The sequence below is a fragment of the Microcaecilia unicolor genome, chromosome 1 (assembly GCF_901765095.1).
Source record: "Microcaecilia unicolor chromosome 1, aMicUni1.1, whole genome shotgun sequence".
Lineage (NCBI taxonomy): Eukaryota > Metazoa > Chordata > Amphibia > Gymnophiona > Siphonopidae > Microcaecilia > Microcaecilia unicolor.
The window spans coordinates 246,016,228-246,029,393 of NC_044031.1; the positions used below are offsets into that span (position 1 = coordinate 246,016,228).

General features: G+C 42.7%; 1 protein-coding gene across 3 annotated transcripts in view; it reads left to right on the plus strand.

Annotated features, from left to right (window-relative positions):
• Positions 1-13,166, plus strand: part of SEMA5A (semaphorin 5A) — a 976,513-nt gene that overhangs the window by 743,571 nt on the left and 219,776 nt on the right. The window lies entirely within an intron of this gene.

Here is a 13,166-nt window from a genome sequence, read left to right on the forward strand (position 1 = left end):
ATCTATCCTAGTATCCTATGTCCAACAGTGGCCAATCCAGGTCACAAGTACCTGGCAGAAACCCAAATAGTAGCAACATCCCATACTACCAATCCCAGGGCAAGCAGTGGCTTCCCCATGTCTATCTCAATAGCAGACTATGGACTTTTCCTCCAGGAACTTGTCCAAACCCTTTTATAACCCAGATACGCTAACCGCTGTTACCAGATCCTCCAGCAACGAGTTCCAGAGCTTAACTATTCATTGAATGGAAAAAATATTTGCTCTTAGTTGTTTTAAAAGGATTTCCATGTAGCTTCATTGAATGTCCCCTAGTCTTTGTACTTTTTTGAAAGAGTAAAAAATTGATTCACTCTTACCCGTTCTACACCACTCAGAAGTTTGTAGACCTCAATCATATCTCCCCTCAGCCATCTCTTTTCCAAGCTGAAGAGCCCTAACATCTTTAACCTTTTCTAAATGAAGTGTAGGGTTAAATAGTCACCATTCTCAATGGAGAAGGGTAAATTGTGGGATTGCCCAGGGTTGTATGCTGGGACTGGTAATTTTTTATATATTTGTAAAGGGTCTGGAAATGGGAATAATGAGTGAGATGATTAAGGGGGGTCTTTTATTAAAGTTTCGCTCGAGTTATCTGCTGCAGAGCCCATTTTATTCCTATGGGCCCTGCTGCAGATAACTCAAGCTAAGCTTTAGTAAAAGACACCCTAAATTTGCTGACAACATAAAGTTGTTCAAAGTTGCTTGTAAAAAAAAAAATGCAAGAGCACCTTACAAGACTGGGAGACTGGGCATCCAAGTGGCAGATCACATTTAGGGGCCATTTTACCAAGCATCAATAAAAGGTGGCCCACAGTGGCATTGGCGTGTGGGATTGCCGTGTGCCTATACCACCTTTTACCGCAGCAGGTAAGAGGGTATTTTCTCAACAGAGGCAGTACATGGCCATGCAGTACTTAAACATTTGGCATGAAGCCATTTACTGGCAGAGTCCTTACTGCCTCATATGCGGTGAGGCCTATGGCAGTAATTGGGCAGCACACGGCATTTCCCAATTACCACCAAGCACGCCTAGTCCCTGTCCACAAGTGCTAAAACATGAAATCTATTTTCTATCAGTGAAAATGGCGTGCGGCAGAACCAGAACCACCTCCTGGCTCCATAGAAGGCCCCAAACCTGCCTCAAACTAAAGGAGGCATAGGCTGAAGGCCAACTTTTGAGCCCCCTCCCTAGTTTCTGCCCTGGGCACCTGAATGTCTAACACCAACCCTATATGTTGATCAGGCTAGGCTTGAACGTTTTCCCCTTGCAGCTGCAGAGTCTGAGGCAGGAGATATGAAACCTAAGACATGGTTTCAAGGGGAGTCTTAATTTTAAAATCAAAGGAGGATTCTGCTGCCACCAGAGCCTCCCACTGGTTGTAGTAGACACTCCTTTTGTTCTACAAGCTTCCTGCATCTTCCAGTTTTCTCTGGAAAATGTCAGAAGTCAGAAAATTCATAATAAGGGCACCAGTCCATGACCATGCCCCATTGCCATATGGGCATACTGCAGTGTTAGACGGCCATTTCCTGGTTTTATATAATTGGGATTTGAACATCTACCTGATAGTGTTCAGACTTTAAAACAAGAATAGAGCTTCTAAACTAACCACCATAGGCACCTATATGGCTAGTATTAGTTACTTTCTTGCCCTCTCAACTAAGGCAACTTTTTATAAAATTACACCACTGCTGTTGGTAGTAAACGCTTAGACCTCTTTGTGGTGATACACATCACAATGAATTCTCCTTTTATCAGGATTATTATACTTGTCAACATATGCTGCGTTTACATTAAGGGAAGGTGAAAGAGACTTGATATACTGCCTTTCTGTGGTTTTTGCAACTACATTCAAAACACTTTATATAATATATACAGGTACTTATTTGTACCTGGGGCAATGTAGGGTTAAGTGACTTGCCCAGCACAAGGAGCTGTAGTGGGAATCAAACCCACTTTCCCGGAATCAACTTCCACTGCACTAACCACTAGGCTACTTCTCCACTCGCATTAAGGAAATGTCAGAAGCTGAAATGTCATAGAGGCATTTTGTACTTATTTGGCTTTCACTCCATTAATAGGAATCCCTAAAGAGAGGATGCATGCTCCACTGACAAACAAAAAGTTACATTTATCATGTGAATATTACCTGACATTGTTAAAAATATTACGGAAATTTGATAAAGCACAACGGAAGGGGGTATGCTTTTGTCTTGGCAAAAATAAAACTTGTTAAAAGGAAACTATGGGACTTTTATGTGCAAAAGGTGGTTTATATATATAAAAATGAAATAAAACAAAACCAAACATGTAAGTTTTCTATTGCTTATTAAGCATGAAAAGGAGTGTATGTGTGTTGGTGGATAGTTAAAGCAGTAAGCTGAGAACCAGGGAAGCCTAGTTTAAATCCCACAGTGGTTCCTTGTGATATTGGGCAAGTCACTTAACCCTTCATTGCTCCAGGTACAAACTTATCCGGGCACTGGTGTAATTGACACCGGTATTCAGATAAAGAAGTTAGGACTATCTCTTTGCACATCTAACTTTGTTCAGATACTTACCAGTCAGCAGACGGAATATTGCCACTAACTGGTTAACTCCCAGCTCTGCCCCTGGACTGCCCCAACGCCAAGGCAGACAGTGGCAATTTTCAGCAACATTATCTGGATAATACCATTGAAAATTAGTGGCTGGCCCCAGTGAGCGACACTTGTCCAGATACTGATTTGTAAGATCCTTCTTTTGTGTTCTCCTCTATTTTGTTTTTTTCTGTCTTAAGCCCAGTGTTCCAGCAAGGGCTTTGCACTCTAGCCAACAACATCTGCTGACTATACCCGTGGTTTGGAATATTTCGCTAAGTACATACCGTGCATCAGTGTTCAGTGTAGTCGGTCCAACATTGTGGAATGTGCTCCCTCTGTCATTATGCACAGAGGGTACTTTTTCTAGGTTTAAAGTAATGTTGAAGGCATAGGAGTCAACTTTTCAAAGTTATTGGGGGGTCCTGTACCCAACAGAAATTACTTCTCCCTGGACACAATCAAGGAATTTGTTTAATATTGGGGGTGCTTAGGCACCCACAGCACCTACAGAGCTGGCTCCTATGGTTGAAGGCACGTTTAATTTGTTTAGCTTTTCATATATGATCTGGGCCTATATATGGTGTGGTCTGCTTTGACTTTTCGGTCTACTGGAACATAACAGAAATAGAAAGGTATGGATTCTCTGTACAATGTAATTTCTTTCTGATACATTTTATTGTATGTAATCCGCTTTGATAGTCTGACCCTAAGCGAGTAATCAAATAAACAAAACCTTGTAAGAGCCACTCTTACTGGGATGGGCAGCTGAATATTGACCCCCCTCAGACTGACAGGAAAAAAATACCTACTACACCTGAATTTAACTCATCTTGAAATACAGAGAAAAGGTGTGAGGTAAATCCTAAATCCTAGAAGTCATATGCTGGATGGAGGTTATGAGGTCTGTTTAACTCACAGAAACAGCTTCACCAGGTTCCATGTCAAACGTATTGCTGTCCATGTGTTTAACTGTTACAGTTATGTTTCTTAGCCTATGAACTATTTTATAGAAGCATATTTTGGTGGGTAATAGGGGTCATATAAGTATGGAGGTTGTTAGGATTACGTTTTTTGGGGAGTGTTGAATTCAGAATCTCTGTCAGTTAATTTCCTTCTCTCTGTGGGGGTGTGTAGGTGTTGGCTTTTTTGAATGAATGAGGGGTTTTAGGAATGCACGTGATATGTTTGGCTACAGGGGGTGTGGTGAGGATGTGGGAGGTATGAGTGTGTTTATAGCAATGAGTACATGTGCCTGAGTATGTGAGAGTGTGAGGGAGATGACACTGGAGGCACTATTTCTTGCCATCCTTTCTCAGTTATTATTCTCTGCCTCTGTTGGTCTGTGTTGCTCTGGACTAGAGTGCTGGAAGGGTAAGAGGTGGCTTTTGGAATGGGCCACTGTCAGTATTCTACCACTTCCTCTTACAGAGCAATGGACATTTCTTTTTTTGTTTTTTGAAGGTTTGGTTCTCTGAAAATATTGGCCAACTATTTCTGAGTTTTGAGCTTATAAGTGTTGCCATACTAGAACTAACTGAAGGTCCATCAAGCCCAGTATCCTGTTTCCAACTGTGGCTAATCCAGGTCACAAGTACCTGGCAAGATCCCAAAACAATACCAATACATTTTATGCTGCTTATCCCACCTACCCTCCTCTCTTCCTTCCCATTCACATTAATTGATTTGATTTGCTTACTTTATTTATTTTTTTGTCTATTAGATTGTAAGCTCTTTGAGCAGGGACTGTCTTTCTTCTATGTTTGTGCAGCGCTGCGTTTGCCTTGTAGCGCTATAGAAATGCTAAATAGTAGTAGTAGTAGTAGTAGTAGTAAATAAGCAGTGGATTTTCTCAAGTCCATTTTAATAATGGCTTATGGATTTTCTTTTAGGAAGCTATCCAAACCTTTTTTAAACCCCGCTAAGCTAACTGTTTTTACCACATTCTCTGGCAGTGAATTTCAGAGTTTAATTACACGTTGAATAAAGAAATATTTTCTCTGATTTGTTTTAAATTTACTACTTTGTAGCTTCATTGCGTGCCCCCTAGTCCTAGTATTTTTGGAAAGAGTAAACAAGCGATTCACCTCTACCCATTCCACTCCACTCAGTATTTTATATACGTCTATCATATCTCCCCTCAGCTGCCTTTTCTCCAAGCTACTACTACTACTACTTATCATTTCTAAAGTGCTACTATACGTACGCAGCGCTGTACACTTGAACATGAAGAGACAGCCCCTGCTCAACAGAGCTTACAATCTAATTAGGATAGACAAACAGGACAAACAAGAGACAAGGGAATATTAAAGTGAGGATGATAAAATAAGGGTTCTGAACAAGTGAATAAAGGTTTGGAGTTAAAAGCTGCATCAAAAAGGTGGGCTTTTAGCTTAGATTTGAAGACTGCCAGAGATGGAGCTTGACGTACTGGCTCAGGAAGTCTATGCCAGGCATATGGTGCCTCAAGATAAAAGGAACAGAGTCTGGAGTTAGCAGTGGAGGATAAGGGTGCAAATAAGAGAGATTTACCCAGTAAATGGAGTTCCCTGGGAGGAATGTAGGGAGAGATGAGAGTGGAGAGGTACTGAGGAGCTGCAGAGTGAATGCACTTATAGGTCAATAAGAGGAGTTTGAACTGTATGCGGAAACGGATAGGAAGCCAGTGAAGTGACTTGAGGAGAGAGGGCTAATATGAGCATAACGACACTGGCGGAATATTAGTCGTGCAGCAGAATTTTGAACAGATTGAAGAGGAGAGAGATGGATAAGTGGGAGACCTGTGAGATGCTAGTTGCAATAGTCTAAGCGAGAGGTGATAAGAGTGTGGATGAGGGTTCTAGTAGTGTGCTCAGAAAGGAAAGGGCGAATTTTGCTGATATTATAGAGAAAGAAATGACAGGTTTTAGCAGTCTGCTGAATATGTGCAGAGAAGGAGAGGGAGGAGTCGAAGATGACCCCAAGGTTACGAGCTGATGAGACAGGAAGGATGAGAGTGTTATCCACAGAAATAGAGAATGGGGAGGAGGAGAGGTTGGTTTAGGGGGAAAGATGAGAAGCTCAGTCTTGGTCATGTTTAGTTTCAGATGGCGCTGAGACATCCAGGCAGCAATATCAGACAGGCAGGCTGATACTTTGGCCTGGATTTCGGCTGAGATTTCTGGTGTGGAGAGGTAAATCTGGGAGTCATCAGCGTAAAGATGATACTGAAAACCATGGGATGAGATCAGAGTACCAAGGGAAGAAGTATAGATGGAGAAAAGAAGAGGTTCCAGGACGGATCCCTGAGGTATACCAACTGACAGTGGGATAGAAACTGAAGAGCCCAAGCTGTTTCAGCCTTTCCTCATAGGGCTATTGTAGTGGTGTACAGTTGGATACAATAGGTTTTTAGTGGGTTTTGGAGTGCTCACACTCTTCACCACAAGTGTAACAGTTAAGAGTTGGATATGAACCTGGGTCTTGTTCTCTGCAGTGCACTGCACCAATCAGTAGGCTACTCCGGGGACCTGCTTGCTGCTCTAATAGGACTGGCCATAACATCTTCTTCAAATCTAAGCTAAAAGCTCACCTTTTTGGTGCTGCTTTTAACTCCTAACCCCTATTTACTTGTTCAGAACCCTTATTTTATCATCCTCACTTTAATATTCCCTTATCTCTTATTTGTCCTATTTGTCTGTCCTAATTAGATTGTAAGCTCTGTCGCGCAGAGACTGTCTCTTCATGTTCAAGTGTACAGCACAAGGGCGTAGCCAGACTTCGGCAGGGGGGGGTCCAGAGCCCGAGGTGAGGAGGCACATTTTAGCCCTCCCCGGCGCCGCCGTCCCTCCCTCCGCCGCCACCAGCTTTGACGACCCCTGCCGATGACTCTCTCGACCCTCTTGATTCCCCCCTCCCGCCGCCAACCCTCCCCCGCTGCCGTCGTCGCCGTGGGCTACCTTTGCTGGCGGGGGACCCCAATCCCCGCCAGCCGAGGTCCTCTTCCCGCGAAGGCTTCGTTCTGTTTCTGATGTCCTGCACGTCGTACATGCAGGATGTCAGACTCACAGAAACAGAACAAAGCCTTGCAAGATGGCTTTGTTCTGTTTCTGTGAGTCTGACGTCCTACATGTACAACGTGCAGGATGTCAGAAACAGAACGGAAGCCTTCGTGGGAAGAAGAGGACCTCAGCTGTCGGGGGATTGAGGACCCCCGCCAGCAAAGGTAGCCCACGGCGATGACGGCGGCAGCGGGAGGGGGGGTCAAGAGGATCATTGGCAGGGGGGTCCAGGGCCAAATCTACGGGGGGCCCAGACCCCCGTGGCCCCACGTAGCTACACCACTGGTACAGTGCTGCGTATGTCTAGTAGTGCTATAGAAATAAGTAGTAGTAACATCTGAAGTTGTCATAGAGGCTGGTATGTACTATTTCTTTCACATCTGTGGGCGTGGGAAGGGGTTGATGACCACTGGGGGAGTAACATGAGTCATGCCTTAATCTCCCAGTGGTCATCTCATCATTTAGGACACCTTTTGTAACTTAGTCATGATTGAAACAGGTCTAGACCAAAACGTCTAACTTTTAGCCCTGGACATTTATGCCTTGTTCCATTATGGCAGAGAAATGTCCAGGATTTGAAAACACCCAAATCCTGCCCCCAACACGCCTCCAACATGCTCCCTTGTGATTTGGATGCACTGCAGATGAACTGTATAGAAAACCATCTTAAAAACGGGTTTCAGAAGTATTGATTTGGACATTATGGTCCTTTGATTCATTCTCTGGGTCTCACTGTCTCCCTTTAATCCTTGGGCTAACCCTGGATGCGAGACAGGGCAACTTCTGCTTCTTGGTGAATTTCCTTCCCATACTGCCTTTTGCACCTTACTCACGGTCTTCTCTCTTCAGTTGTATATTTTTGCAGCTTCCTTTGTAAGGATGTGTGTTTAGTTGCCATTTCAGTTTGAAAAATTCAATGTACCTAAAAAATGTGCAGTAAATCAACTTACCAAGCATAAAACCTCTGAACTGATGCACATACAGTTGAATTATCCATGTTTAAACATTTTCCTTGCTTTAACCTAATTTTGCATGTATTATCCAACATGAACAAAAAAAAAAAGTCTGAAAGTGATCCAAACACAAACAAGAATTTCTTTCCATGCACATCCCTACTCCTTGTCTTTTCTCTTTTGCGTGAACACGTGGGATTTCTGATTCTCTTTCTTCCTCCCACAAACTAAAGAAGAAGAGTATCCAGCTCTCCTCAACGCCAATAACAGTGGTCACCACTGATTTTTAAGTTGGGGATATTTTGAAAACCAGTCTGGTTTAGTGTATCCCAAAGACTGAATTGCGAACCCATTAGTACACATAAATGTGAAGGGATGGCAGGGGTTAAGCAAAATGGTAGGAAAATATTGTGGCAGAAGGGAAGAACTGTACTGGGTCAATTTTCAAACAGCCTCCCTAGTAGTTTTCCCTCAAAAATTGTAAAGTTCCCGTGGATTTTACACTTGATTTTCCTGTGGGCAAATTTAAACAGGGAAACAGAGTGCATAAGATGAAAATCCAGAGCACAGTTTTCAGTGGTGGTGGTGACCATGTTAATTGAAATGCCAGTGCTAGCATTTTAAATTATTAACATATATTCAATACCTCTCTATATATATAGTTACAGCTAGTAGCATTTCATGTACATATTGTACAATCCCCGCTGCTTCCGCTGTTTAGTTTATACCTGCTATTCTGTAGGCTTAAACTAAATGTCTAGCTTCTCTGGATAATAGCTGAGTATCGCCACTATCTCCATAATTTCATGGTAGTGCCTTCCCTCAGCCCTTTGATTGTTGGGTAGTCTCAGGCTGTTGAGCCTCAATATTATCTATATAACAACTTAAATTCCAGTTTCTGGTGAATATGTAACTTCCTTTGAATATCGACCTGCCGGTCTACATTCATTGTTCTCCAATCCTGCCCTAAACACACTTCCAGGAATGCCTGCCCTCAGATGTGGCTAAAAGTGTAACTGCCATGGAATCCTGTAGAGATGTGTAGCCGGAATAAGTAAGAGCATTTTTCAAACATCTAGCTCTGCCTGGGGAAATTGCTACTCGTTCAAGTAAATGGCTTTGAGAATTGTTCTCTTTAGGTCAGGTCTTGGAAGACATACAAAATATGTGGAGGGGGGACAGGCAGTGCTAGGAGATATGAAAGGAGGCAGCTGGTCTTTAGCAGCTGGGTATATAGAGCCAAGAGCACAGTAAGGGAAGAGGAGGTTTCCTTTAGGTAATGTCTTGTAGAAATCAAGGGAGCTGTAAAAGGGAGAGGCAAAGCATAAACAGTTGGAAATGTAGGAGAGGAAAAAAGAAGGTGAATAAAATGAGACAGAAAAGGTTACTTTACAGCCTTGGCTGAGATTTTGCCAGATGCTGCAGAATTACCTGATGGGATTTTGGCCAGGTTAATGTGAAGTTTCAGTGGGATGGTGTGCACAGTGTCAGTGAAGGCTACTGTTCCAGCTCAGGCCAAATAGTTTCTCAGCTGTGTGCCAATATTCACTAAACCTGGGCCAAACATCTTGTTAACCATGCAAAAATACATAACCCTGAATGTTTCCAAATATTCACCTATTTATTCACTTCACAGTGCAGTTCTCCTTTTCATTTATCTGATTCTCTTTACATTTTGCTGATACCCATCCATTTGGTTTTTTTTTTAAATGATGATATCCTGTTCCTTTTATGTAACATATACATTTATTTTGAGATTTTAAACTCTGGTGTCAACCAGTGAACTGTGTGGCACCGCAAATCTTTGAAACGTTTTTGCTTATCTACAAGCAAAACATCTCAGAAGTCTTAAATAGTCTTTCTCAAAACATTTTTTAGTTGTTTGTCTAATCTCATTATATAAACAACACTGATTGTCAGCCCCAATATCCTAAGGATTTGGATTTCCCTAGCTATAAACAATAATCTGCAGATTGTAAAGTGTTTAAAGAACAGATTTGTTTTCCAGCAGATAGTGTGCAAAGGCTGAGTTAAAGGATGCCCTTCTTTTGTTTGTACTAAATCTGTTGACCAAAGATGTCTGTAGAGTTGTGATAGAATAGACTTTTCTTTGAAGGCCCATAGTGTGGTTTCAAAATGTGCTTGATTATGCTCTCAACTCTACAGGGTCCCCCTCAAAATGGTCTGCTGCCAGGGTAGGTTGCTCATTAAAAGTGGCCTCCTGGAGTAAACTGTGACTAGAGGCATTTCTTTTAATAAGCCCGATGTTGTGCTTATAGATCTGTTGACTATAAAATGAAATCAGCGATGATCAGATGGCAGAGATAGTCATCAGCAAAACAGCTGGGCAATATCATGTCCCCTAGGCTGTATCAGCTGAGTACAAAAACCAAAACAGAGACCTCCTCATCCCCATATGAATATTAGATTATTCCTGGTTCAGCACAAGTTTATTGTCTAACTAAATCATTGTACCCATTCATATCTTTTATCTGCAAAATAATCTTGTCTAGGTTTAGTTTTCGAATTTGTATTATAGTTATGGCCGTGTCTGTTAGCGAAGGGTTCCATACCTTCACTACCTGTTGTGCCCTTCTTCTCTTGATACAGTTTTATGAAAGGTATGACGATATTACAGTGTAGTTAAACAGTGGATTTTAGTTCTTTCCTTATTGTACAATAGATGCATGAGTGTACAATAATACAGAGTTCATTCAGTTCTTAGCCGCCTACCAGGCAGTCTTTCTGTTCTGGACAATCTGAAATTAGCATAGGGTGGGGCTGGGGGGAAGAGGGTTCAGACACAAAATTTCTCTCTTTCCTAGGGCTGCCAAGTTTTTGATGGAGAGGAACCTGCCACCTGCTTTGCTCGTGCTCTGTCCCTACCCCACTCATACCCCACTAATGCCCCACCTCCAGCAACTAACAGCAGCGAAGGCACCAGTACAGGCTTCGGCCTCTGCAGGCTACGTTGAGAGCTGGGGTAGGGGAAGTACAAGAGGCTGCGCTGTTCAGCTCCCAGTCAGCCACAGTCCCCCAAAATAGACATACAGTATGCTTCCCCCACACAGTATTAAAGCCAAACAAATTCTGCATCTAAAGAATCCCCCAGCCCTCCCCCGACAATGGGTGTAGAGCAGAGCTAAACATTTCCCCATAAAATGCACCATTCAAAAAGATTTCTGATCTTAGTACCAGCAATGTACATCCTCTGTACCAGGCATACTGTGAATGAGTTCAAAACAACTAGTATAATATCTGACACCATAGAGCAAAACAACATAAGAGGAAATATATGCTCAAATAAGCACATGGAGGAAAAGATTCAGCAGGCCCTGACCCGCATACTGTGCTGTGGTCTACTGGGCAATGAGAGTTTTAATCATTGGTATAAAAAACCTCCAGTGATTGCTTATTTTATTTGCAGACAACTTTTTTTTTTTAAAGCGCCTTTCATAAACTATTAAAATACACTTGAATACTAAGCTTTAAACATAGCCCAACTGGTGAACACTGATGTAGTTGTCTAACTGTGGCCAGCATTTTGTTTACTGCTTCAGCGATTTGCAGAGCAAAATTCTGTAAAAAAGAACAATCATTACAAAAATCTGTGTGATGCGGCTTTAAATATATAATCAATTTCAACTCTTACAGAACAAAGGAAAAGAAGCTCAGCTAAAACCGCTGCTCTCTCAGTGTGGGCTACACACGTGGAAATGGCGTCAGATGCTAATCAATGGGGGCCAATCAAGGAAAAGGGTCTCTTCAGACTGACAACTCTACAGCTAATTCAAAGGCAATCTTAAAAATTCAAAAGAAATTATAAGTACATAAGTACATAAGTAGTGCCATACTGGGAAAGACCAAAGGTCCATCTAGCCCAGCATCCTGTCACCGACAGTGGCCAATCCAGGTCAAGGGCACCTGGCACGCTCCCCAAACGTAAAAACATTCCAGACAAGTTATACCTAAAAATGCGGAATTTTTCCAAGTCCATTTAATAGCGGTCTATGGACTTGTCCTTTAGGAATCTATCTAACCCCGTTTTAAACTCCGTCAAGCTAACCGCCCGTACCACGTTCTCCGGCAACGAATTCCAGAGTCTAATTATGCCATTCAATCTTCACATTTAGATCATGTGGTTCAAGGTTTAAAATTCAGTGCTGTTCAGCTTGCAAGAGCTGCTTCCTTCTATCACCTCCCCTCTTTTTAAGTGGAATCCAATCCAAAGCAATACATTTAAGCAAAGAGAAATCATGTTCCAATTTAATAGCATATAGCGCTGAAGGAGATGATTCTTTGCGAGTCACAATTGTACTTCTGTGCTGTAACATTTTTACGTTCAATGGTCTCAATGTTTGCCCAATGTAAAGCTTAATGGACACTGAATACTATAAACAATACATGATGTTAAACAGGTAGTCTTAAATCTCAAACTATATCTCACTCTCCACTACCCTAGCTGCAGGAATCTGAGATACAAACTGCTCTTCACCACCTCCTTTTGCTTTGTGAGTCCTTGCTTCTGGAATGCTCTACCATCTACATTAAAGGAGACTACCGACCACAGTCTGTTCAAGAAATCCCTTAAGCCTTATCTATGTGCAAAATCATACTCTTCTGTTTAACTTCCTGCTGGCCCTCGTTTGTACTTCCTGTTGTTTGCATCCCTCCCAAGCTGTCTCTTAATCTCTGACCCGACCTTGAATCTGTATGATGTTCTTTTCATAAATGTTGTTAGCCACATAGAACCCGCCATGGTGGGAATCTGTGGGATATAAATGTTCTAAATAAATAAATATACTCTTCCATCAACTAAGTTACAAAAATCTGACTGGTTCATAGTAATGACACTGTGTGTGTCATACAAGCTGAATGTCCACCTGTTGACTATCTGGTCTTTGATGTTATAGAAACATCTGAAGGACACAGGATTTCTTTAAGCTTCTTTCCACTACTAAACTAGGCATCGTAGTGAGAATGTTCCAGTGATGTTTCATAATCTTCAAAACAGGGGCGTAGCCAGACAACAGATTTTGGGTGGGCACCAAATGTTCTCTCTCCACCACCAAACAAATATCTCAGCTGGCAGGAAAATGCTTCTTTCCACCTTGGCAGTCTGCAGCAGGCATGCGCTGAAAACTGAGCATGCGCAGGTGCCAATATTGTGGAGAGTAGAATTTTGTTAATGTAACAGGGGTTAAGGGGAAAGAGAAGGAAAAATAAATTAAAAAACTTACTCCGGGTCCGCGGTCCACCTTGGGCTCCGAGGGGGGCTGGTCCTTGAGGCGCTGTGGAAGCGCCGCGATTTTGTTTTGTTTTTTTGCTCCCGGGACGATTGGCACGTTCCCGGGAGTGAAGAAGAGGTCCGGGGCATGTTTGGGCCGGGTGCGGGCCGATTTGAGGCCGCACAACGAGTTTTGGGGCCCGGGAGCGATGGAGCACGTTCCCGGGCCAGAAGATGTAAACCGGAGGGGGGAGAGCGCTGGGGCGGTAGTGGAGACGCTGCAATAAGCAGCGTTGAAGTTTTTTTGCTCCCGGGCCGAAGGAG